Genomic DNA, 27616 nt, shown 5'->3' with positions numbered 1-27616 from the left:
AGACAGTTACTTGCTGAAGTTGCACTAGTCAGTTCTTGTCCTTGCAGGAGGCCATTGACCTTCACCTGTAAACTTTTGGAGCTGAGGATGGAGCTCAGTTGGTAGAGTGCTTGCCTAGCGTGCATGAGACCATGGGTTTGATTGCAAGCACCACAAAAATAAGTTAACATTTCAGATTCTGACCTCAGCACACTTCTATGAGAAACCCATGCCCGTGCCCTCTTTCTCCTCCTTTCTCCTAACCCCTGTGCTTAAAGCCAGTCTTAGAGAATCTTTAATTAAAATCCACGTCGACTTCAGCCTCCCACCCACGCCCCCGCAAAAACAGACTTGTAATGTGTATGTGACTTAAGCAGTAAACCTTCCTCTGCCATCAGTCCAGTGAACTCTTAACCTGACATTGTTCTTCTACAGGCAAAGAAGAAAGCAGCAGAGGTCACAGATGAGGAGGAAGCGGTTGCATCAGAGAAGTACAGGAAGTGTGAAAAGGTAGTCTGTACAGCCATGTCTCCTGTGTGCTTTGCCAGTGCTTCTGAGAGGTCTGTTGGGTGGGCAAACCTTGGTCGAACACATCTGCCCATGAGAACATGTGGGAACATTTGTGGGAATGCCATCTTTGAAGCTGGTTTTCTAAAAAGTAGATAAACTGCAAGTTACCTGATGATGGAGAATGGTCAGGAATTCACTACCCACCACAGCCGCCTCAACACTCCCTGGTTGTACCTTGCCTAGTGCGAGAGGTTACACTCCAGACAAACCTGCAGTGCAGAGTCCGTCCTGTCCTGGGGGTTCAGGGTTGGGTGAAGTATGGGGCTGCAGCAGAGGGACGTGAGCTCCCAGGAAGGAGCAGCATATGTTTGCTTTTCACTAGTCTCGCTCATGTGGCGTGTCTCCCTTCCCTGTGCATGCGCAGGTCTGACAGAAGCTAGTCAGGAGATGTGGCTCAGTTGGTAGAGCACTTCACTGGCATGCGTGAAGCCATGGATTTGTTCCTCAGCTCTGTGTCAAGCAGTCCTACAATTCCAGCGTTCTAGAGGTGGATGAGAGAGAATTCAAAAACAAACAAAAAACTAATAGAAACTCCACAGCCAGTGGCAATCTGATTGTTTTTATTGGCATGTCACAATTTAGACCTTTTTTTTTTTATTTTAAGAGGAAAGTATTCAGCGAATATAATATATGGTAGAATTTGGTAATCAATCCTATTTTGGGGAGATTTTAAAATATTATTTTATTGGAGAGAGATACAGAGTGAGTATGGGTGTACCATGGCCTCCTGCCAATGTAACTCAAAATGCATGTGCCACTTTGTGCATCTGGCTTTATGTGGGTACTGGGTCCTGAATCCAGGCCGTCAGCCTTTGCAAGCAAGCACCTTCAACTGCTAAGATATTGAGGTGAGGTCTCACTTTAGCCCAGGCTGGCCTTGAACTCACAGTGCTTCTGCCTCAGCGTCCTGAGTGGTAGGATCACAGGAGTGTGCCACTGCGCCTGGCTCCTTTTTGGTTTTGCACACAGGGAGGTGGTCATGGTCATAGTGGCGCTACTTTGCATTTTCTTGCCATGTCAGCTGTCTGCCCAGTTACATTCCCAGACTGCCTGCTTAATATCCAGAGTGCAGGTGGCCAGTTGTTAACACTAGAGTCGTTTTACAAAGCGACTTGTAGCAAATATAATGCATCACTGCATCCTTCATAAGATGCCATTGGTGCTCCAGAGTCCTGGTCCAACCTACCCAGTGTCCCAGACAGCTGCTAGGTTAAGTCTCCCGTGTATCCTCACTGTGCGTTACAGATAGGGTGTCTGCAATCTGAAATCCAAAATGCTTAATATCTGAAACTTTGTGAGGACTGCCATGATGTTGGAAGCAAAGCATTCCACACCTAACTTTATGTGTCAAAACACTAAAGTGCATGAAGTACTGTATTAAAAGATATTCAGGCTCTAAGTGTATGGTAATCATAGAAGCTTCATGTTTAGACTTGGATCCCATCCCCAAGATATGTTATTCTGCCTATGCAGGTATTCTGCAATCCAAAAACAATGTAAAACCCAAGACACTTAAAAAATAATTTATCTGGAAGAGAAAGAGGTGGGAGAGGGAGAATGAGAATGGGCATTGCAGTGCCTCCAGCTGCTACAGACAACTCCAGACGCACACATCTTGTGCACCCGTCTTATGTGGGTGCTAGGCAGTCGAACCTTTGTCCTTTGGCTTTTCAGGTAAATGTCTTAACCAATAAGCCACCTCTAGCCCCCAGCACACTTTTGTTGTTGTTGTTTGTTTTTATTCATTTATTTGAGAGTGACAGACACAGAGAGAAAGAGGCAGACAGAGAGAGAGAATGGGCACTCCAGGGCCTCCAACCACTGCAAACGAACTCCAGGCGCGTGCAACCCCTTGTGCATCTGGGTAACATGGGTCCTGGGGAATGGAGCCTCGAACCAGTGTCCTTAGGCTTCATAGGCAAGCGCTTAAGCGCTAAGCCATCTCTCCAGCCCCCCAGCACACTTTTTATCACAAGCTCTGTCAGTCATCCATTCCTGTTTCCCCTGTTAGTTCATGTGTATTAGAGGTCTTAAGTGGAGATAACACAAAATGGGCTCATAGGACATGCCTCTTAAATAAAATACAAAAGGTGAGAATAAATATTTACTCATTATTTCATGAGTTTGCACTTTTTAGATGTGCTAAAAATAGCTACATGATGGTATCACCTTTCCTGTGGAGAACATTTTTGTAATGAATGCTTTGACCATTACTATAGAAGGTTTGTTTGCTAATTGAGATTTTTCTGGCATGGGGACAGGGACATAGGCAGGGAAGGTGGGTCACACTGTAAGGCTTATCGCCTAGGCTGAGTTCCTGGATTGTTCTAGTCATGTGTACAGGCACTGGAACTTTGACTCCGAATTTGATGCCCTAAGTTGGTGTGTGTGTGCTTATGTGTCCACACTTACGGTTATGACACACATATCTATAAGTTCTGGAAAACTCAGAGCTACTCTGCTTGCTGTCACAATGCATAGAATACAGGGTGCTGAAATACGGGAGGACAATGCTGACAACAGCACTGGATGGCCAGGGAGCCATCTCTTATTTTATTTTTTCCTTTTTCCTCCTCACCCAATTACCCTGGTTGGTAGCATACAATTTTTAATTTTTTTTGTTTATTTATGAGCTGGATAGATAGATGAGAGGGAGAGAGGGAGGGAGGGAGGGAGATATCCACCAGAGCCTCTTTTCCTGCAGAAGAATTCCAGATGTATGTGTCCATGGCTTAGTGTGGGTACTGGGGAATTAAACTCAAGCTGGCAGGCTTTGTAAGCAAGCTCCTTTGGCTGCTGAGCCATTTCCCCAGCCCTGGTGGCCTAGAAATTTTATTGATCTCTTTAAAAAAAAATCAAGTTTAGATCTTGGCTTGCATTTTCCTTTTCATTATAGTTTAAATTTACTTCCTTCTGCTCACTTTAGGCCTCCCTTACTCCTTGTCTTCCTCCCTCCCCATGTATTAATATGTATCACTGGCTATCCTGGAACTGACTATGTAGCTCAGACTGTTCTCAGATAAGCAGTGATCTTCCTGCTTCTGCATCCAGTGTTGGGGTTCCAGGTATATGACATTATGCCTGGCCTTTGAGGTTTAGTTTTCCTGTCTTTGTTTTCTTAGTTTGGAAGTTTGTTAATGATTTGAGATCTTCTTTTCCAGTAAATACATTAAATGTCCTTTTTTTCCATGTATTCAGTTATCTTTACTTCAGTTTTTGATGTTTCATTTTTGTTTTGTCAAAATATCTTAGCGGTTAGGACATTTGCCTGCAAAGCTAAAGCATCCTGGTTTGACTCTCCAGGACCCACATAAGCCAGATGCACAAGGGGGCGCATGCATATGGAATTTGTTTGCAGCGGCTGGAGGCCCTGGTGTGCCCATTCTCTTCCTCCTTCCCTTTCTCACTCTGCCTCTTTCTCTCCAATAAATAAATAAAATACACTAAAAAATAAAAACCAACAACATGATTTTCCAGACTGAGGAGTTCATTTGTAGTGGCAAGAGGCCTAATTCACGCTCAAGCACACTCTTTTTCAAATAAGTAAAAGTATTTTAAAATAAATTTTTTCAGGGCTGGAGAGAGGGTTCATTGGTGGTTGAAGACACTTACTTGCAAAGTCTGACAGCCCTGAATCAGTTCCCCAGCATCCATATAAAGCCAAATGCAAAACGTGGCATAAGCTTATGTAGCCCATTTGTGTGACAAAGGACCCTGACAACCCCCCTCCACACAGACGTGCAAATAAGTAAATATAGTTTTAAAAATATTAAAGAAATTCTTTCTGAGATATTGTCTCACTGGGTAGCCCAGGTCGGCCTTGCGCTCGCATCCTCCTGCCCCAGCCTCCTGAGTGCAGGTGTTACAGGTGTGTACTGCGTTTACCATGTTTCTCTTGAGTACTAGGGTTGAACCTAGGGCCTTGCACATGCTAGGCAAGTATCGAATCCTCTCCTCTTTACTTTTTTTTTTCTTTACTTAAAAAAGTTTATTTTAGAGTTAGAATATGTCATTGCTGTTTTTAAATCCTGGTGTGTTCAAGGTAAGTAGTCTTGGTATACAAATCATGGCAAGTTTTATACTGTAGTGATTTTCTTTTTTTAAAAAAATTATTTATTTATTTATTTATTTATTTATTTATTTGAGAGCGACAGACACAGAGAGAAGGACAGATAGAGGGAGAGAGTAAGAATGGGCGCGCCAGGGCTTCCAGCCTCTGCAAACGAACTCCAGACGCGTGCGCCCCTTTGTGCATCTGGCTAACATGGGTCCTGGGGAACCGAGCCTCAAACCAGGGTCCTTAGGCTTCACAGGCAAGCGTTTAACCGCTAAACCATCTCTCCAGCCCTAATTGTACTTTTTAAAATAATTAAGTGGATATATTAACAAAGGCACCTTGAAAAGTTATTAGCACAGGTAGCCTGTCTCATCTTTTTTATTTTTGTAATTTTAAAATCTCTTCACATCTTCTCTTCCACAGAAATTTTCCTTTATAATTCATCATCAGAAAGCCAGCCGGGCTCTTGTATAGAATTAGGAGGACTTGAACTTGGACTGTAAAGGTCAATTTTCAGGCCGTCTTAGAAGTTTGGCAGTTTCTATGCATAGACTGATTCTGAATGATTTAAAGAAAATTACATTCAAATGGCAAGTCTGGTGTTGCATGAAAGGAAAGAAAGTTAGCACTCCCCTTGACAAGGATGGAAGAGGCCCCTGGGCCTTACAACAAGCGTACGGTCATATGGCAAGTCTGGAAGACAGGAGATGCCGTCAGAGTTCAGAACTGAGATGGGGCTTTAAATTCGTATTTTATCTTCAAAGTTTTCTGCTGTTTTCTCCGAGCCATCTGGATATAACTGACAGCTGTCACAGGCATAATATTCATTTTATCCACCTGAAGAAGCCCTTTGTATTTAGGAACTGGAAAATCAACTATAAGATGGTTATGACCCCTGCTGCTCCTAGAATTCCAACCGCCATGACGTGTAGAAACATGAAGAACACTGGGCACACGCTGCTCCAGAACTGTCACAGAGCCTTTTTCAGTGTGTCCATCCACTGACACATTACCTTATATGAAGATGGAGGCTCTGCTGTGAGAGGAGTTTCAGGTAATTTGCCAGGTAAAGCATTTTCATCTATAGTGGTTTCCACATTTCTGGCAAGATACTGGCTGGTGGTCTGCAATGAACTAGTATTTTCTTTTTTGAAGAGGTTGGGAAGGGTAAATACCATGTCATTGTCTCAGGAAATAGAATAAAGCATGCTTTCTTCCAGAGGAAGGGTATAGTTAGAATGTCTGAGGATTCTCTGGCCCTCAACTAAAATATCGGTTTCAGTCACATCCTTTTGTAGAGCTTGTTGTCCATCTACCTCTACCACCTCTTCTTGAACAACACTTAGTTGCAAACTGGAGCCAGTTGTCAAAGGCCACTCATGAATTAAAATCCTTACACTGATAAGTCCAAAATACCCTTTTCCTCCATATTGTCTGGATTTTCATTCTTCACTATCAAAGCCTGACAGCTTATGCGGGTTACACCATTACTTACTGCAGGCCATTTACATTACACCTGTCCACTCTCATAGGTTATGTTAAGAACAACCTGTTCTTTGGACACTTACTTGCCCGTCATCTTTCAGGGTTGTTACATTAACTCTGATGTCATTCTGGGGGACTCCAGACGCCGGCGGCTTGGGGGCGCCCGTCTTCAGCCACCCCGCAGCCGGCAGCACGGCGAGCAGCAGTCCGAGGGCGAGAGGCGCCTGTAGAGCCTCCTCTTTACTTGTTGAGTCCATGTCACCGAGTTGTGTAGGCTGAGCTCTAACGCTTTCTGTAGCCCGGGCAGGTCTTGAACTTGTGATGCTCCTGGCCCTGCCTCCTCAGTAGCTGGAATTGCAGGCCTTCACTACTAGGACTGTCTTCTGTTTGTATGTTTTTACTGTTTCCTTGGATACATTCTTCTGCTTGTTCCTATGTTTTTCCTTCTGATCTTAATTGAATGTTTTTATTACATTTTACTTCATCTTTTGAGTTTTATGGTTCTATTTTTTTGAGGTAGGGTCTTGCTCTGATCTGGAATTTGCCATGTAGTCTCAGGCTGTCCTTGAACTCACAGCTGTCCTCCTACCTCACCCTCCTGAGTGCTGGGATTAAAGGCATGGGCCACTACTACCAGTTTTGTTTGTTTTGAGGCAGAGTCTCTTACTAGGTCAGCCTGACCTGGAACTCTATAAAGTGCAGGCTGTCCTCAAACTCACAACTACTACCTCAGCCTCTTGAGTGCTGGGATTATAGGCATGAGCCACCATTCTTGGCTTACTGATACATATTTTAGTGCCTGATGTATGATTTACTATGCATCTATAACCTGGGCATAGTAGCATACATCTATAATTGTAGCACTTGGAGTTGATAGGTAGAGGCAGGAATAGCAGGAATTCAAGGCCACCTTTGGCTACCTACCAAGTTTTAAGGGCAGCTTGGAGTGCATTAAACCTACCTACCTTACTGGTTTTAGATGCTGAAAGTTACAAGAGTGTATAGCTTGGGATAGGTGCTAACCATGCCATAGTAACCGCCTTGTAACAGGATAGTGAAGTCTTTTACATAAAATTTGTCAGTGCGCCTCATATTTTCAAAATCAGTTAAGTTACAGTTTTATGTTTTTTTGCTTTCAGCCATAAAGATGGACATGACACATACACCTCATGGAAGAAAATATGGACCAGTAACGGCAAGACTGAACCAAGCCCCAAAGCATTCATGGCAGACCAGCAGCTCCCCTACTGGGTAAAATGGGGGTGCTTCTCTGTTCTAATGCATTTGGAGAGCTAAAAGTCAGTTTTTTAGGAAATCATTTATTGAACTTAAATTTCTATGATTTTTTTTGATTTTGCTTTTCTTTATTCTTTTTTTATTTTTTATTTTTATTTTATTTTTTTAAAAATTTTATTAGCATTTTCCATGATTATAAAAAAAATCCTATGGTAATTCCCTCCCTACCCGCCCCCAACACTTTCCCCTTTGAAATTCCATTCTTCATCATATTGATTTTGCTTTTCTGTGTGTGGTGGATGCACATGCTTGTGCCATTGAGGTGCCCCATGTTCTCACGTAGGGCGACTAGAGTAGAAGGCTTGGTACTCCTCTCCATCACCCTCCCACACTTGCTTGTTTGGAGCCAAACCTTTACTAATTCCAGAGCTTGCATTTTCTTTTTTTTTTTTCTTTGATTTTTCCTTGTTTCTTTCTCGTGTTTGTGTGTTTGTATATGTATGTGTCAGAGAGAGAGAGAGAAAGAGACAGAGGGAGGTTGAGGGAGAGATTGACTGATTCCTGGGCATCTGCTCCCCTACAGGCCTGGGGTTGTATGTGTGTATGGCCATGCTTAGCTGTTTATGTGGGTTCTGCAGATTCAGTCTCAGACCCTTATGCTTGGGCTGAAAGCACTCTTAACCACTGAGCCTCTCCAGCCCATTTCTGTGACTATTAAAGAAACTAATTTTTGATTTTATAGAAAGCTTAGGCAATTTAATATAGTCTAAGAAAAAACCCTAAGGTCTTAAACTACCAACTGGTTGAAAGATCACTGGCTAGTTTTGTACATACCCTTTAATCATTTTATCTCTTCGTTTTTTTGTGTGTTTGTTTAAACATAAATTCATGCTTTCTATCCATATGCTAATGTTTAAAATCACATGTTGGGTATAGTTTACACCTAAGGGGTGTGTATGTATGGGAACACATGTCCCGGGTTGTGCATGTGGAGGTCAGGATAACCGGGAGGGTGTTGATCTCTCCTCACCTTCCATCTTGGTGAGGCCCTGTGAACGACACACTTGCTGTCCGCAATCTTGGGATTCTGATTCTGTCTTCCATTGCCCTAGGCACGTTGGGCTTTTAAGTGCATGTGCTAATTGCACTGGCTTCACTGAGGCTCCACGCTGGTGCCGTCAGGCTTGTGCAGCGAGTGCCTCTAACCCCTGAGCCAGCCCATGTACATTTTTATTTTTATTTGCACAATTGTTATATCTTTTATTAACATATAGAAATGAGTAAAACTTAAAACAAAACCAAATGCAACTTGTACAGAAATCCTTTAATTTTCTTTATTTTCACACATTAAAAAGTGAAACACTACAAATGGTTTTCCATAGCAGATTACAGGTGGGTCCATTCAGACTTGCTCTCAAAGTGCTGCCAACATTACAGGTGCTGCCTCTGATGACAGCTGTTAATCAGGTAGCCAGCGTATTGATTTAAATGCAGTAGCACGCAGCCCAGGGGTTCAGTCCCCTCTGTTCTTAAGTTAGGTTAAATGGCGTTGGTGTCTGTATTTACAGACTTGAAATGTATCAGTCCTGAGCAGTTCTGCTGTGGTCTCAGACCAGCTAATGGGAGTCACGGTCTCAGTGTTATTAAAAAGGGAGATCCAAACGGCGGCAGGCTGGCTGCTATGAACTTGAGTTGTTTTCATTCTCCCCATTGGATCTATTAGCTTGTGAGTCACAGTCAGATCCTTCAAGAAGGGTTAGGCCAAGTAGCTGTAGGTGTCCTTTTCACCATCAACTCGCTCCAAGTATTCTTTCTCAGTGAGAATGTCAATGCATTTCTTGATCACTGGGACTCGGGGTTTGACCCTGGAGGACAACTGAGTAAGGACTTCGCCAAGTAACTGCTGGTGTTTCCGGACCTTCCTTATTTTCATGATTCTCATGATGGCTGCCTGAATCAAGAGCTTGCGGTCTTCCTTAATGTTTTTGTGTGTCGTTTCTTGTTCTTGCTGCTGTTCAGTTTTCATCGGCACAGTGATGTTAACCCTTAACTTCTTGTTTTTATAACCAAGATATAATTTTATTAAGGTATCTGGCTTCAATTCCACTTCATCAACATTTGCATTTTCATCTTCTAAGACCAATAACTTTGACTTCAATAAAATCTGTAGAACCTGTGCCAAAATGCCCATTTTAATGTGCGTGCTGTCCGTCAACTGCTGCACAGTGTAGGCATCTTCTCTGTTGTACTGGAGGATCGCCATCTGGAATGTGGCTGCCTGCAAAGTGTATCTGTTTTTGAAGCAGTTAGTTACCAGTTCTCCTTTGGACAGTTGATACAGCCATGTCAATTTTCTACCACTGTGACGGCTGGCATAGAAAGCTGTGAATTGCTGACAACTGCATTCCAACGTGGATGGCAAGGCAAATGTGCAAGACTGCTGAAAGGGCCATGATCCAGAACTCAGGACCTGAACACTGAAATCCAAGTCCAGTGGTTCTGAATTTGTGAGGGGCTTTTCAAATCTTTGCTTACAACAATGTCTTGAAACATCTGATGAAGTTTGGAGGTATACTCAAAACCACAAGCTTGCTTCAACTTGGAGGTCATACTGGCTTTGGCGTCCTCACTCGCACAGTCTGAGGCACAAGTCTCTTGGCTAGCATCTTTGCATAGAACTTTTAGAATACATCTTTGTCCTCTATATATTTGAAAACGACCATCACTTGATTGAGGGTGTCCACTAGTTCTGCTTCTTTTGGGTTCTTGGAACTTTTTTCCACAAGGAGTCACAGTATTGAGGCCATTTTGATAACTGCATTGCTGTTTATGAAGTGACCACAAGCCTTATCAAGTGCAACCATGAAGCCAGCATCATGGTTGAATGCTGACATCACCAGGGTGTTGCATTTTTTATGAACATCCCGAACTGTTGGTACATACATTTTGGGGTCATTTAAAGCCGCTTCTCCACACTTCTCAAGTGCTGCAAGACCCTGATTATGAATGTGTGTCTCTAGCAGTTTCTTCAGTTCACCTAGGCCATCCTGAATTCTAGATACCAGATTATACATGCAACCCAAGTCTTCATTCTTACCAGCATTCAATAAGTTCTGAAACTCTGGAAAACTTCCAAGTGTTTTTCGAAGAGGACCTGCTCACGCTTCCTTGCTGGCTCATCCTGTGTACTTTCATGGAGGGAAACCTGAACTCTCTGCTGTTCCTCAAGCAGACGAGCCTCTGCCTTACTCATATATTTAGTAACTGGGTTCTGCTGCAAGAATTCAGTACTCTCTCTGGTATAAAATCTCTCTGTGTCAGCCAAAAATTGAGATTCAGAAGACTCGTACACTGTTAACGTAGGGCCCTTTGCAAATACATCGTCTTCATTCAGCCCCAGTTCCACATAAGATTGTATATCTCCAGTAATCAGTCTTGTATTGATGCTTTCCCCATTTCTTTCCTATTCAATCAGTTTTAAGACAGCATTTGTTACCTGCTTATTCAATGGCCTAAACAGACAATCTCGCCAAGTCACCAATGCAGGTGAATAGATGTCATATATTCCTTTTCGTCCTTGATTGCATTCATGGCAAACCCAGTGTCTGTTCAGGTAGGCACAGATTCCATTTAGCACTTTGCTGGAGAATCAGTAGTCTTTCTACTGCTGGGTGTAAAACTTCAGGACACTCTCATCCATCAAATCTTCTCCATCCTTAAGATTTGTCAAGTAATTCTTCAACAATTCCTTAAGTCGCTTGTATAATTCTAAGCCAACAAACTGAGCTCCTCCAGGTGTCTGTTCCTTTTTGATTTGGTAGGAGGCTCTCTGGATCCCCGGGCTTGGTTGGACTGGTGTACCCTAGTACAGTAGTTATAAACATGAGGGTACACTTCCATGTATCTGGACTTTGCTAGACTTTTTCTGGTGTATATTTGCTGGATCCCAGCTCTGCAGTCATCCCAAATCTTGTCAAGACCAATCTGCTTCAACCCATGAGGATTCTGATTTCTGTTGGATGACATTTTGAGTAGAGTTCTGAAATCATCCAGTGCAGCAATCCTTGGTCAAGACACAGCTAGTTCTTCATTAGTTGAAAATACACAGTATCATCCCAGATTTCCTCACAGCAGCTCAGAAAGAATGCCCCTAAGGTGTAGAGCGTGTAATCTCAGTGCAGGCACACTCGCATCACCCAGGTGTTGTCCTAAAACAACTCGAGCGACCTCAAGTTGTTTCAGGACACCACCGGGAGATGTGCATGTGCATTTTTAAGTTTTATTACCCTTCATCCATTTTGCCATTCATTGAAAATAGTTCAGTAAATATGTATATCATAATAATATCATACATATAACAGTGTAACAAGTTGTGGATTTCTTTAAGAATATATGTGTATTTAAACAATTTTTTTCTGAGGTAGGGTCTTGCTCTAGCCCACACTGACCTGGAACTCACTGTAGTCCCAGGCTGGCTTTGAACTCAATGCAATCCTTCTACTGCCTCTGCTTCCCGAGTGCTGGGATTAAAGTTGTGCACACATTTCTTACTAAAGTAAAATTCACATAACATAAAATTAATATTTTATGGGGCTGGCGAAATGACTCAGTGGTTAAGGCACTTGCCTGCAAAGCCTAAGGACCCAGATTCGATTGCCCAGTACCCAAATAAGCCAGATGCACATGGTGGCACATGTGACTGGAGTTTGTATGCAATGGCTAGAGGCCCTGGCACACCCATTCTGTCTGTCTCCCTCTCTCCCTCTCATAAATAAAAATAAAATTATTATTAGTTTTTTTCTTTAGAGAGTGAGGGGGAGAGAATTGGCATGCCAGGGTGTCAGCCACTGCAATTGAATGCCAGATGCTTGCTCCACCCAGTGGGCATGTGCAACCTTGCACTTGCCTCACTTTTGTGTGTCTGGCTTATGTGCGATCCGGAGAATCGAACCTGGATCCTTCGACTTTGCAGGCAAGTACCTTAACCACTGAGCCATCTCTCCGGCCTTAATAATTTATTCTTAATATCGGTAATAGTACATTGGAAGGGTATGTCTCTCTGTGCGAACCCATTCATCTTTCATTGCACGCACGTGTGGGTAGGTCAGAGGTGGATGTCACATGTCTTCCTTACTCACTCTCCACCTTACTCATTGAGACTGGGGGTCTTGCTGAGCCTAGAAATCACTGATCCAGCTAGACTAGCTAGTCAGTGAGCCCAGGGAGCCTCCTGTTTCTACCTCTCCCAGTGCAGATTCCATGTGCACGACACCATGCCTGGATTTTCGTGGTGCTGAGATTGACCCCGGGTTGTCGTGCTTGAGCAGCAAGCACCTTGCTTCTGAGCCTTTTCCCCAGCCCCGTTCATCTTTGATGAACATTTGAATCATGTCAGCCTTTCAGCTAGGAAGAATAATGTTACTGTGAACATTTTTGTACAAATGCTTGTTTGAATATTTAAACTCGTGTGTTTGTATATATATGTATGTGTGAGAGAAAGAGACAGACAGAGAAAGAGAATGGGCATACCAGGGCTTGTAGCCACTGGAAACAAACCTCAGAAGTATGAGCCACCTCATGCATCTGGCTTATGTGTATACTGCGGAATTGAACCTGGGTCCTTACTTTGCAGGCAAGCGCCCTCACTGCTCAGCCATCTCTGCAGCTCACTTTGCGGTACTTTTCACTTTGAATTGGGGGCTCAATAAATGGCACAGGCTGGTTGTAAATTCACTCCATAGCCCCAAAAGGCCTTGAGTTTGCCAACTTCTTGAGTGGCTGCAGGTACAGGCCTGTGATACTAGGACCAGCTTGTATTTAACTTTATGAGGAACCTCCAGACTTCCTCCTCAGCCACTGCATCATTTTCATCCCGGTCTGCAGGATTTGTGGGGTCAGTTTACCCACATCCTCACTGACTATTCCCCCCACCCCCATTGTGTCACGTTGGGCAGGGCGGCCTGAAACTTGCTGTGTATCAAAGGATGAATCTTAAACTTCTGACTCTCTTGTCTCCTCCTTCCTCGCTTCATCCTACCAAACTCTTGTTTTTGTTTTCATTGTTAGCTTCCTGTGTGGTCTTAAAGAGGCATCTCACTGTGGTTTTGATTTGCTTTTCCCTACTGTCTAGTCAATGCATATTTTCCCTTGCCTACTGGCCACTGACATGTGTTGGAGAAAATGGGTAGTTCAGTCTTTAACCCATCTTTAAGGTGTTTCTCTCTCTCTCTCTCTTTTTTTTTTTTTTTAATTAGAGGGTGAGAAAATTGGCGTGTCAGGGCCTCAGCCACTGCAGTCAAACTCCAGATACCTGCACCACCTTGTGCACATGCATACCTTGTGTGCTTGCATCACCTTGTGCATCTGGCTTATGTGGTGTTTATAAAGTCTGACATGGCTCTGTAGGCTTCCCTGACAAATGCCTTAACCACCATCTCTTCAGCCTTCTCTCCTTTTTGTACAAATTCTCTATACAAAGCCCTATCATATTTGAGTTTCTAAACTATTTTTGTGCAGATTCTTTTATAACTTTGCTTCTGTCTTGTTTTTTCTTCTTTTTTTTTTTTTTCCTGTCCTTTTTATGGTTTTTCAAGGTAGGGTCTCACTCTAGCTCAGGTTGACCTGGAATTAACTCTGTAGTCTGAGGTTAGCCTGGAACCATGGATGATCCTCCTACCTCTACCTCCCAAGTGCTGGGATTAAAGGCATGCACCACCATGTCTGACTTACCTTCATTTTATTATTTTTATGACTGAGAGGGCAGCAAAGGTGCTCAAGGGCCTTCAGTCACTACAGTCAAACTCTAGATGCATGTGCCATCTTGTGCGTATGTATGTGTAACCTTGTGCTTTTATATCACTTTGTACGTCTGGCTTACATGGGATCTAAAGAGTAGAACATGGGTTATTAGGCTTTGCAGGCAAGCACTTTAACTGTTAAGCCATGTCTCCAACCCTGCTCCAGTCTTTTTAAAAACTGTTTTTATTTGGAAGCAGACATGAGAGTGGGGGGAGGGTGGCATAGGGAGGGAGGATGTGCCACTGTGTACATCTGGCTGTACATAGGCACTGGAGAATTGAACCTGGGTTGTTAGGCTTTTGCAGGCAAGTGCCTTACTGGCTGTGCCATCTTTCCAGTCCTGTTCCTGTCTTTTGATGCTTGAGCTTTTATTTTTTATAAAGTTTGGTTTATCTCTTTCCTTGATTGTGTCTGCTGTCTGTTGGAACTCACTGCCAAATGTGAGGTCATAAAGATTTTTCTTGTTTTAGCTCTTAGGTTTAGGCGTTTGAGCCATTTGGAGTTGACTTTTGTGTATGAGGAGTGTTGGATCAGCCTTCATTCTGCGTTTCGATGTTCACACATTTAAGAAGTTATTTTAGAATAATTTAACAGAAAGTTGAAAAGGTAGTACAGAATTTTCACACATTTCAGTTTCCACCATATGATCATGGGTCCTTTGAACCTAGGTCCTTTGGCTTCGCAGGCAAAGGTTTTAACTGCTAAGCCTGCCCTTAGTTTTTTTTTTTAATTGTTCATTTTTTTTTTTATTTGAGAGAGATGGCGGGGGGGGGGGGGGGGCGGGGAATGGGCACGCCAGGGCTTCCAAACACTGTAAACGAACTCCAGACTCCAGACATGTGCGCCCCTTGTGCATCTGGCTAACGTGGTTCCTGGGGAATCGAGCCTTGAACCGGGATCCTTGGGCTTCACAGGCAAGCGCTTAACCGCTAAGCCATCTCTCCAGCCCAAGAATACAACTTTTAGAGCTTTAAATGCTTGGTTTTATGTAAATTTTAATTTACTCTTATATCTAAAACTTTTTAAAACTTTAGTATTTATTTATTTATTTCAGAGAGAGAGAGAAAGAGGCAGAGAGAGGAAGAGAGAGAGAGAATGGGCGTGCCAGGGCCTCCAGCCACTGCAAACGAACTCCAGAAACATGTGCCCCTTTGTGCATCACGCTTACATGGGCCTGGGGAATCGAACCTGGGTCCTTTGGCTTTGCAGGCAAACATCTTAACCAGTAAGCCATCTCTCCAGCCCCTACTGTTATATTTAAATTTAGATAATTTCATTAATAAATACCTTTAGTACTTTACAGTGTCAATTATAATATTTAAAACACTATTTACTGGGCTGAAGGGATGGCTTAGTGATTAAGGCACTTAGCTACTAAGCCTAAAGATGCAGGGTCAATTCCCCAGTAACCATATAAGCCAGATGAGCAAGGTGGTGCATGTGTTTGGAGTTCATTTGAAATGACTAGAGGCCCTGGTGCACCCATTTTCTACCTGCCTCTTTCTCTCCCCCTTTCTCAAATAAAAACACACATATATTAGCTTGGTGTGGTGGCACATGCCTTTAATCCCAGCACTTGGGAGGCAGAGGTAGGAGGATTGTCATGAGTTTGAGACCACCCTGGGACTATATAGTAAATTCCAGGTCAGCCTTGGGCTAGCGTGAGACCCTACCTCATAAAACCAAAAAACATTATTTACTGAGCCAGTCACGGTGATACATGTCTTTAATCCCAACGCCTTAGGCTGAGTCAGGAAGATTGGGGGTCCCAGGCCAGCCTGGGCTACAAAGTAAAACCCCATTTCAAAACAAACAAAAACAAAACCCACAAACATTATTGACTAACTCAGATCAATGGATCACTATTATATTTTTTCTCTATAACTTCCTATTTATAAAACATTTTTTTTCTATTCTTTAAAAAATGTTATTACTAAGTAATCCTTGATGGATTTTCTTGAAGAATAAGGATATATCAGGGGAGGGGGAATGGCTTAGTGTATAAGGAAACTGCTGTGCAAGCACAGGGGTCTGAGTTCAATCCCCAGCACCCATGTAAGGCTGAGTGTAGTTGCATATGCCTGGAGCCCCAGTGCTGAGGGGAGCAGAGACAGGGAGGGGAGGGTTCAACATAATAAAAAGCACAAGCCCCAGGTTCCGTGAGAGCCTGTTCATGGAGATAAGGCAGAAGATAGACGAGGACAGTGAATGTCCTCTGGCCTCCACATGTGCACATCCATGCACAAGCATTTGCACACACACATGCAACACACACACATACACAAGCACATCATACAAATCACTGTGCCAATTTATCCACAGATTCTCCTGAGCTTGGAGGAAGAACAGGCTCATATATGCAGCTTCCTGAAGAAGCTGGCCTGTGAGGTGTGCTTGTAATGATAAAGGAACACAAAGCAGAATCAGAACAAGGCAAAGTGTAAAATTACTTTGGCCATTTCCTGCTCCAGCTGCAGCCTCCGGTTGACCTTCTGCTGGTAGGTTTTGATGACATTTTCCACGTGCTGCTCCATGAAGAACTTAAAGGCTTATGGGGAATAGCTCTTGATGCGTGACTCTGTCTTCTCTTCATCCCTGCTACTTTTCCGGACAGGCACTGGAGAAGTCTGAATCTGTTTATTGTCCTTGCTGCCTTTGTCCCCCTTGGCATTCTTGTGGCTCTTGTCACTCCTGTCAGGCTCAGCTGCCATACCCCCATGCAGGCTCTGCTCCATGCCAGTGCACAGGCTGTCCAGGTCCCGGCCATACTGCTCTGCTTTGCTAGGCAGCAGCAGGTGCTTTGGGTGGGGTGGTGGTGGGCACCTGCGTTCTGGGTTGCCATACTCCACGTCCAGTGCCTGCCCTTAGTTTTTGATAAGGACGTTTGCTCTGCTGCTTCCTCTCACTGCTTTGTTAGTTTCTCTGTGTTAGTTCTTTATTTAATAGCCTGGTTTTCTTTTTTTATCAACACTTCCCACAGGAGGTGTCTGGTTAGTTGCCTTGTCTATCTCTCTTCTCACCAATCTTGCAGTTGAAGCCTGAATTCTTGACCATCTCAAGTTTTCGCTGCTAAGCGTGACATGAGATCTCTCCAAGCCTGACCTGTTCTTTGTATCCTCCTTTGCTTTGTCTTCTTCCTGCCTCTGAATCAATCACCATTCATAACCTGAACTTCTGAGGGACTTTTTCTCCTGGCAGATGGAATACCAGACACTTGGTGTCACTTTCTGTAGTAGGCTTTACATGGGTGGCTGAGGAATTGAACCCTGGCCAGCAGGCTTTGTAAATAGGCACCTTTAATTGCTGAGCCATCTCCCCAGCACTCTTAAGTCTCTCTACTTATGAGAAAGAGAAAGAGGTAGAGAAAGGGGGAAAGATGGAGGAAGAAAGGAGGAAGTGAGGATGAAGGAATATGGGGAATTCCAGGGCCCCAAGCCACTGCAAACAAACTCTCAGTGCATGCACCACTTTGTGTTGGTACTGGGGAATCGAACCTGGGTCCTTAGGCCTTGCAGGTACGCACCCTAACTACTGAACTATCTCTCTAGCCCTTTCTGTCTTTTTTCAAATGAGCGTTTTAATACATGAACATGCTGTAATTTGATCATAATTCCCTTCCACCTTCAATTCCCCTCCTCTTCTATGTTATCTATTTTGCTGTCTCATTCCTCTTACCCTCCATCTGTGTGATAATGTTGATGAACTCGATAAGGTGCACGTCTTGTGGATGTGACCGTATTCACTGTGAGGTCTTGAAGGCACTCGTCAGTTTATGTCTGGAGGACTATTACAGAGCCCCAAAGTATTCTTCCCTATCCCATGGTTCTCCCCCCACGAATGTAAGGTTTCTCCCTAATCTAGGCTGACCTGGAATTCACTCTAAGGCTGGCCTGGAACTCAAAGGATCCTCCTAGCCCTGTCCCCTGAGTGCTGGAATTAAGGCGTGTGCCAGCCCACCCCACCCATGTGGTTCTTACATTCTTTCCTCTTCAGCAGTGGGTTGTGTGCTCTCAAGGATGGCTTACTGTGTAGCTTGGGAGCAGTGTGCTGGTTTTTGGTTTTTCTTCTCTCTGCCCAGGCTGACCTGGAACTCACTGTATCTCCAGGCTGGCCTTGAACTCACAATGATCTTCCCAAGTGTACCTATTAAGGCATGAGCCACAATACCCAGGCTTGGTGCTGTTTAGGATCTTGTTTTTTTGTTTTTGTTTTTGTTTGTTTGTCAAATGCCTTCAGGAGGCATCAGCACACTGAAGTCTTTTTCTTTTCTTTCTATATATTTATTTGAAGGGGAGTGAGAGAGAGAGAGAGGGAGAGGGAGGGAGGGAGGGAGGGAGGGATAGGGGAGGGAGAAAATAGGCAGGTCAGGGCTTCCAGACAGTGCAAACAAACTTCAGGTGCATGTGCCACTTTATACATTTGGCTCACATAAGTCCTGGGGAATCGAACCTGGGTGTTTTGCCTTTGCAGGCATGTCCGTTATCCACTAAACTATCTGTCCTGCTCTGAAGTATTTTTCTTTAGGGACTATATTAAGTAGTCCACTGAACAGATGTACTGTGTTTAATGCTGTTGGTGTTTAGGTTATTTGTTCACGTTCATGCTAAGTAACAAGGGCAGGGCCGTTTTTGAGTGTTAGTAGCATTAATTTCTATAAGTGAAGTTTAGTATGTGTACCGTAGCTTTAATGTGAAATAATTTATAGGTGAAAGGGCATTTCTAACATGTGTTCATGTCCCCACCAACAACTTTATCCTACAGCACCAATGCAGATTTTTCCCCTAGTTAGCTTCTCTGTGGGTATCTCCTTATCCTTTGGGGGTTAAAGCTGGTTTGAATTGTGTATTTGTTGTTCTTGCTTTTCTTTTTTTAATTTATTTTTACTTATTTCTTAGAGAGAAGAATATGCGCATCAGGGCCTCCAGCTACTGCAGACAAACTCCAGACACATGTGCCACCTGTGCATCTGGCTTACGTGGGTTCTGGGGAATTGAACCTAGGTCTTTCAGCTTCACAGGCAAGCACCTTAACTGCTAAGCCATCTCCAGCCCTGTGCTTGCTTTTTGTTACTCAGTTAATGTGTTTCTGGAAGGCTGAACAAGTTAACTTTTGCCTGTCTTTGCTTTGGTCACTATTACATTTCTCGTCTTCCTTTACAACTTGTTCTTTGCATCATACAGGGAAACTTTGGATGTACATCTGATATATGAAGCTGTGCTTATTGTTTCTTTTTTTGCTGAGTAGGGTCCATCTGGTACCGGATGTTTTCTTTTCCAGGGTTCTGAACCTTGTTTCCTGGAACATTCTTGTTAGTTTTCCTTTAGTGTGCATGTGCAGGAATTTCTTTAGAGTATGTTCCAAAGGTTAGAACTGCTAGGCCATATGATCGGCTTTCCTGTCATTAGACAACTTTTTGTGTTGAAACATAACTAGAAAACAGAATATGCACAAATCATAATGCATAGCTCAGTGAATTTTCAAAGTGCCCCTTCATCTGGCTGCTGTAGAGTAATAGAGAACTCACCAGCTCCTGAGATGCCATCTTGTGTCCTTGACAGTCATAGCCTCTAGCTTTGCTCCCCAGGGTAACTTACCAGCTTGCTTTCAGCACTAACTGCTTGCCTTTCTTAATTTTTATAACTTTATATTGACAACTTCCATAAACATAAACAGTATACCATGATCATAATCCCTTCCAACCATGTTCCCTTTTCCACTCCCATATTCCTCCTGTACCAAATCTTCTTTCCAACAGGTCTCTCTTACTTTTTCAGTCTTTAAAAATTTACCTATAGGGCTGGAGAGATGGCTTAGCGGTTAAGCGCTTGCCTGTGAAGCCTAAGGACCCTGGTTCGAGGCTTGGTTCCCCAGGTCCCACGTTAGCCAGATGCACAAGGGGGCACATGCGTCTGGAGTTCGTTTGCAGAGGCTGGAAGCCCTGGCACGCCCATTCTCTCTCTCTCCCTCTATCTGTCTTTCTCTCTCTGTCTGTTGCTCTCAAATAAATAAATAAATAAATAAAATTAAAAAAATTAAAAATTTACCTCTTTAATATATACCAGGTTATCCTCTAGTATCCCCTTGTTCCTGCTCCTGTTACACTGGGGGTCCTCGTTAGTGGTTTTACAATATTCACTATGAGGACAGGAAGGTCTCACTAAGTTCCTGTGAGGTAGTGGGGAATTATGCCTCAGGATATTCCTACCCACTCTGTGACTCTTAAATTCTTTCTGCTGCCTCTTCTGCAGTGTTCACTGAGCCATGGCAGGCATGTTGCAAGTCTCAGTGTTGAGTTCTCTATAGCTTCTAGATTTCTGCTTTGACAGGTTTGGATTGACCACCCTGTCTTCTCACCGTTGACTTGTAACTGGTTGTCAGGCTGGCAGTGAGAACAGTATTCATGTTGCTGCTTCCTCTACAATTTTTCCTGGGTCCTGGCAGATGTGATAGAGGTGGCACATCTTGTTGTAGGCAGTTGGCTGTCCTCTTGCCTTATCGGTGTATCTTGGTTCTCCTCCATTTTCTCTGCCATCTGAAATATAAAGTAAATTCTCCAACCAAGATTGAGAGCAGATTGGGTTAAAGGGGACATGCAGAGTTATTTGAGAGTTTTTTTTTTTTTTCTTTTGGTGTTCAAGCCCACTCTTCTGCAGTGGGGCCTTTCCTTCTGAAGTGTGACTTTTTGACAATGGGATTCTGACTTGGTTTCCTGTATCAGATGAGTTCTCTTCCACTGAGTGGGCATCATGACCAATTAGAGAACATTTGGTTACCTGCAGAGGCTGTGTGCCCCTATTGGACAAATGTGTACTTGTCTGGCTGGTTGATTTCGTAGTCTGCAGGGTCCCCTGTGTATTCATGCTGTCGGTGACAGTTGTCCTCCAGCGGCTCCCACAGGGCTTCCCAGCCCTATGAGGGCCATCCAGGAGGGAGCTAGTTTCCCTTGTGGGTCCAGCATGATATTCCCATGTCCCGTCTTCAACAATAGGGTCTTACCTTTTAGCTGTGGCAGGTAATCACATGCTTTGCTTGCCTGGCTTTGAACCTTCAAAAAGAGAATCGTGCAGGATGATAGATTCAGCCTCTTTGGCTAAGTGTTATTTGTGAGATGCAGCCATGTTTTAGTGTGGACTTGTAACTTGCTCACTCTCAATGCTGCCTAATATCCCTTTGACTATAATGCAGCTTATTCATTGTATTTTTCATGGACTTTGGGTTGTGTTTAGCTTTTACTTTTTCTGTTGGAAACAGGACTGTTTTGAACTTTTAAAAAATATGTTGAGATTTTGTTTGCTGCTGCTTTTCCTCCTTGAGTCAGTGTTTCCCGTGTAGTCCTGGTGGACCTAGCCCTCCATCCTCTGACTGCGGAGGTGGCACTTTATGTAGGCCTGCCTGGAACCTCTTTTTCCTTTACTCTGAGGTAGGATCTCACTTTAGCCCAGATGACTTGAAACTTAGTCTGCAGTTCCAGGCTGGTCTTGAACTCGTATCAGTCCTACCTATGCCACCCTAGTGCTGGGAATAAAAGCGTGAGCTGCCACACTGCAACTCTGCAACTTTTTTGAACCTATGTGCTTGGATGTATGGACACCGTGCAGTGCTGGGGTTGAATCCAGGGAGGCTTTGTGTGATGTAATGCACGTGCTTCTGCTACTGAGCTGTACATACTCCACTCTTGGACATTACTGTAATGTGTCTGTGGTACTTGTTACAGGTATCTCTGAAAGATGCATGAAGTTTAGATTTGATGAGCGTCTCTGAGTGTGTCTTGAGTTATAATGCTAAATTTCTTTGCATTCAAAATGTGTATATTTTGGAAGTTGTTGTTTGTCATTCTTATATTCTTTTGTATTTTCATCAAGAACATTTTAATAAACCTACATGTCTTTCTTCACACTCACTCTAATGGTTTATCAAACTTTTTTCTAGGTGAAAAAGAGGTGGCATATTGAAGGGAAGTCAATACTAAGACTGTATTTTATGAAGAAACCTAATTAAGACTCGGCTTTCTTTTACAGTCTAGTGGCCCAGATCAATGTTCCCTCCCAGAGGATCTAGTGAGTATTTCTGTGTGTTCTGGATTGGAGTTCATTGGGCCTTCCTTGGTAAGCTTACTTTGTTAATGATTAACAGTTTTGAGTTTGTCTTTGGTTGGGGATCAAAGACTTTGGGACTAACATGGTGACTATTAGGAAGAGTCCGGTGGGTGGTGGTGGTATGGGTGATATCTCCACAAATGCACTTAGATCAAAAGGTGTATTGCTTTATGCTTAAAGAAAATGAAGAGGAAGACACTGTTCCCTGCCTTGTGCAGGGATCAGACTTGCTGTTGTTCTTCAGGGATTCTGGTGCCTCCTCTTCTTCTGGCTTTTTCAGATGTAGAAGTGGACACAGTATGTTCACCTGGCCTAGCTTGGTTATATTCCAGGTGTCTTCAGCAAACTTTGTCTCCATGCCAGCAAACTCCATGTGCTGTGCAACCAGATCCAATCTACAATGATTTTGAAAATTGAGTCTTCCTGATTTTCAGTGATTTAGGGTTGGTTTGAGCTTGTTCACAGTGTGTGAAGTTCAGGGGCCATGGCACATTGTCAGACAAGGGGAGTACAGTTAGAGTACCTTCCCCGCCTGTCTCCTAAGTTAAAGCTCTTTTGCATTTAGAAGAATTTGAACTTTAGGACAGAAAGCTCAAAAGTACTTGCTTTTGTGGTGCATGGGAATGAATCCCCAGGGTCTAATGCAGGCTAGGGAAGTGTTCTACAACTGAGCTACATCCCCAGCCCAGTAACTTAAAACCATTTGGAATTAGATGTTCATCCACCAGTTATTTTTGCATTCAGTTCAGGGTCGGGGTAGGTTGATATTCATAACTATCTCCCTTAACCTTTCCTATTCCTGGGCGTTTTAGGGTCATCTGATAGAGTTCATTAGCTTCCTGGCATTTCTGTAACAAGCTGCCACAAACGACTAGGTGACTTAAATAGTAGAATTGTCTCCTCACATTTGTGGGACTAGAGGTCCAAAGTCCAGGTGTGGGTAGGGCTGTGTTCTTCTTAAAGCACCAATGGAAAGGCCTCTCTCACATAGTTGCCAGTAGTTGGCATTTTTTTTGGTGTGCAGATACCCCTCTCTAGTCGTGAGGCATTTAGAAAAATATTTGAGAGAAAGGGAGAGAGAGAGAGAAAAGGAGAAGAGGCTTGCCAAGGCCTCTAGCCACAGCAAGTGAACTCCAGGCACTTGTTCCAACTTGTGCATGTAGCTTTACGTGGGTACTAAGGAATTGAACCTGGGTCCTTTGGCAAGTGCCTTAACTGATGTTAGTGAAAAGAGAATTCTTCAGAAATAGCTTATTCACAGTGTGTGTGTGTAGGGGGGTAGGCATCAAACCCAAGGCCATGTGCATGCCAGGCTAGCACTCTGTGTCAAACTTTGCCTGGACTCCACTTTGCTCTTTGCTGCGGTCATAAATGGCCACATCCGAGTCTTCTATCTAGATCTCTTCTGTACCCAGGATACCAGTTACAGTGGATTCAGAGCTCCTTCCAGTTTCACGTCATCATGGGCATACCTGTAACGACCCTGTTTCCAAGAAGGGTCATGTGCTAAGGTCCTGAGTGGCCGTGAATTTTTGGGGAACCCTAATAGAGTAAAGTGGATATTTGATGAAATATGCCAACAGGATACCATAGAAAGTAAAATTTCTGTTTTTTTTCTTTCTTTGTGTGTGGGGGGTGGGGGTAGGGGTGGGGAGGTAATGTGGAGAGAACCCTGCTAGCCTGCATGCTAGCCTACCACTGTACCACTGAGCTATAACCCCAGCCCTCAAATGGTTTTTTTCTTTTTCTTGAGGTAGGGTCTCACTCTTACCCAGGCTAACCTGAAATTCTGTAGTCCCAGGTTGGCCTCAGACTCACAGTGATCCTCTTACCTCTGCCTCTCGATTAAAGGCACGCAACCACCACCCCCAGCCTCAAGTACAGTGTCTTGAGTGGTCTTTGTATAAAAGTGAGGGTACTTTTTTCTTTTCTTTTTGTGCTGCTGCTTAAGCTTGGGGTCTTTAACATGCGAGTGCTCTACCACTGAGCTGGCCACTTCCTCAGCCAGGACTATGGTGTTTGATGGCATATTGGTATAATTGCAGCCTGGTGTGTAGGAGTAATGACTGGCATGGCACAGGCTGGTTTATTGGTCACTGCTTTTCTTGTGCTATGCAGGGCGTGGGTTGGAGCACCATCCTCCGGTGGTTCTAGTGAGGGAAGAACTAGGGGATCATAGCAAGATGGCAGAACCTCTCTGCAGCCTGTCTCAGCTTGCCCATTGAGCTGTGTAACCCAGGAAATAGCAGAGAAGCCTTCTTGGTTCAGGACTTTTTAAAGTTTTTTCGAGGTAGGGTCTAACTCTCCCAGGCAGACATGGAATTGTCTCTGGTCCCATGCTGATTGATGCTCACAGGGACCCTCATACCTCTACCTGCTCAGTGCTGGCGTTAAAGGAACGCATCACTAGGTCTGGCCTCTGTGGTCATGCTTTTTAAGACACTAATATGAAGCCCTCTCTACAAATGTCTAGAGCTGGACTGTTTACTCTTTCCTTGGAAATGACTGAGGAGTGGGTTGGGTGGAGGCAGGCCTGGGGTGTGGGTACAGCATGCGCTGGGCAGGGATCTGTGCCGAGAGCAGGGCTGCAGACGCAGACGCCTTCAGCAGCTTGGCGAGCGAGTTGCACGTGGGAAGCAGAGGGCGTGGTGGACAGGGCCTCGGGCTTATAGGAGACTGGAGAGCAGAGTTGGACTCTGGCAGGACTCACCTGTAGGTCTTGAGATCCCAAGCTTCTGCCAGATGACACGTTGCATTGTTGGCAGCCTGGAGAACTACCGCCAAGAGAGTTGAGGTGGTTCTGTGTCACAGTCAGAATCGTTGGCCCGGCAGTTAAGTTGCATTTATCAAACACTGTGTGACGAGGAGGTGTGGCAGTGGCGTCATAGAAGCCATGTGAGTTTTCTTTTTATTGTAGTTGTTTAGCTGTTATAGTGTGCTTTAATCTAGTGCCAAGTCCTTTGGAATATGATCAGCAATTAAGACCAAAAATAGCATCTTTTGTGTACTTTTATGTTCAGCATTTTGTCAACGCTTACGGTGTGCTGTTCCTTCTGAAAGATTTTTTTTAAGTGATTCTGTGTAGGAAGACTCTGCCTTATTTGTATTAAGTCTAAGTTGGGAAAGAGGCAGAGAGGGATAGATGAAGTAAAGATGAGCTCCTGTACTTGGTGTGGTCCGCACGCACATTTCCTTTCTGCTGTTGTCTCTCTCCCTCCTGCTGGTGCCTCTCAGAGAGTGTCGGAAGTTTCCAATCACTGGTGGTACTCCATGCTCATCCAGCCTCCTTTCCTGAAAGACAGTGTGGCCGCTCCCCTGCTTCTGACTGCGTGGGCATGAGCCCCTCCTGCAGCAGCACAAACCGTACCGCGCCCGTTGCTGCTGCCTCGTCTTTGGCCGCCACCACCAGCACTGCCATCATCAGCACTGCCAGCCCAGGGAAGCTGGACGCCTCCAAGGTGGCCCCCTCTGCACTTGGTGAGAGCCCTTCCTTTACCTTCTTCTACCCCCTACCCCCTACCTAGAAATGTGAGGTTAAGCAAAAAGCAAATGATGTTTTAAATGTGTGAGGCATGATATAAAGCACTTTGTTATTTCATCCATTTGGTTATGCAGTTAACCCTCCATATACTTGGATTCTGCATCATGGATTCAACCTACCCTGGGAGAAGATTGTTGGGGGAAATGAATAAATGAGTATCTACATAAATATGTACAGACTCCTGTCACGGTTCCCTAACTGAGACATTGTATCAACTTCTTGGTGTGTACATCACGTTAAGGTATTAAAGTCATCTAGAGATGGTTTAGAGCATGCAGGAGGATGTGTGTAGGTTCTGTGTACTGTACCATTTTATTAAGGGATTTTGATGGACTGTATGTTACGGTTTGGGGGAGATGCTGCTGAGGGTACCATGGTACAATTATGTTCTCAGTGATGTCATGGTCTATAATTTATAGTTAAATTTTCCCTCAGTAATTGGAAAGTGCTTTATACTTACCTTAGAATTATATGTAAGACTTAAGGAATGCTTATTTGAAAATTAGATAACGGTATAATAATGTGAGGTATCAAGCAAATTAGTCCAAAGAGTATGTGTTATAGAATTTGTTTTGGCATTGTTTGTAATAGTGAAATGACAGAACAAGATCTTAATACCCAGAGTAAGGAAACAGTTAATATATCATAGACTTTGACATTATGTCCAATGAATGACATGGGAAAATATTTATGATACTGTAAGTTTTAAAGAGTGTGTTGAGCACTTGATAGCATTTTTCCCAATTTTATACAAATTGATAACTAGCTGGTGAATATAGTGTGTTCACTAAAACTGAAGTAATGATAGACAGTATCCCTGACTGCATCCTCTACTGTAGAGCATAATCACAGGTCAGTTCTACTTTATAATCAGAAATGCTAGTTAACTGTAGGTTTTTTGTTTCCTTTTTTTTTTTTTTTAAGGTAAGTCCAATAGACTGCGTTTTGTTGTTGTTGTGGTTGTTGTTTGTTTTAATGGAAGAGAGAGAGGGAGAATGAATTGTCGTATCAGGGCCTCTAGCCACTACAATTAATCTCAGATGCATGTGTCCCTGGTGCACTCATGCAGCCTTGTGCTTATGCCATTGTATCTGGCTTCTGAGGGACCTGGAGAGTCGAACGGAGTCCTCAGGCTTATGCCTTAACCACTATGCCATCTCTTCAACCTGCCCTATTTTTTTTTAAAGATAGAGTCTCCTGTATATCTGCCATTATATGCATGTGCCACCAGATCTAGCTGGGAATATTTTTTAAAAATAACTAGTCAGGTATGTAGCTTATTCCTGTAGTGTCAGCACTTGGGAGACTGAGGCAGAAAGATTGTCTCATATTCCAGACTAGTCTGGACAATTTAATGAGGCCATGTCTCAAATTAAAAAAGTAAAACATATTTCCATTAAGAGTTTAATTCATCTAGTTTCAACCTTGCAAGATGAAATAATAAATTCTAGAGCTGTGTCACATGGCTTCGTTATACTTAGCTACCAAACTTTGCTTACAGTTGGTATGTTTAGCACAATTAAGAAATGCCTTTTAACTTTTATTCCTGAAAAATTGAAGCTGTGGGGGCTGGAATGATGGCTCAGCATTAAGATGCTTGCCTGCAAAACCTAACAACCTAGGTTCGATTTCCCCAGCAAAGCCAGATGCACAGTGACCCATGAATCTGGAGTTTGCAGCAGCTGGAGGCTTTGGCACACCCATTTCTTTCTATCCCCTTTCTCACTCTGCTTGCCAGTAAACAAGTAAAATTTTTTAAATTGAGGTTGTGAAGAACTTTGGGAGAATGGGCAGATGCTTGTTTAGTTCAAGTATATTTATGCAGAATAGATCACATGGCTCATCCAGCTTATC

At 43.6% G+C, this 27616-nt stretch overlaps 4 pseudogenes; 2 read left to right on the top strand and 2 right to left on the bottom strand.

Moving 5' to 3' along the window:
• Positions 1-27616, top strand: part of LOC101616706 — a 54415-nt pseudogene that overhangs the window by 1600 nt on the left and 25199 nt on the right.
• LOC123455697 lies at positions 5206-5355 on the top strand (annotated as a pseudogene).
• Positions 5327-6348, bottom strand: LOC123455588 (annotated as a pseudogene).
• LOC101616400 lies at positions 9028-11353 on the bottom strand (annotated as a pseudogene).

Source organism: Jaculus jaculus, chromosome 17 (assembly GCF_020740685.1).
Source record: "Jaculus jaculus isolate mJacJac1 chromosome 17, mJacJac1.mat.Y.cur, whole genome shotgun sequence".
Taxonomy (NCBI): domain Eukaryota; kingdom Metazoa; phylum Chordata; class Mammalia; order Rodentia; family Dipodidae; genus Jaculus; species Jaculus jaculus.
This window is presented reverse-complemented; position numbering and strand designations above follow the sequence as displayed.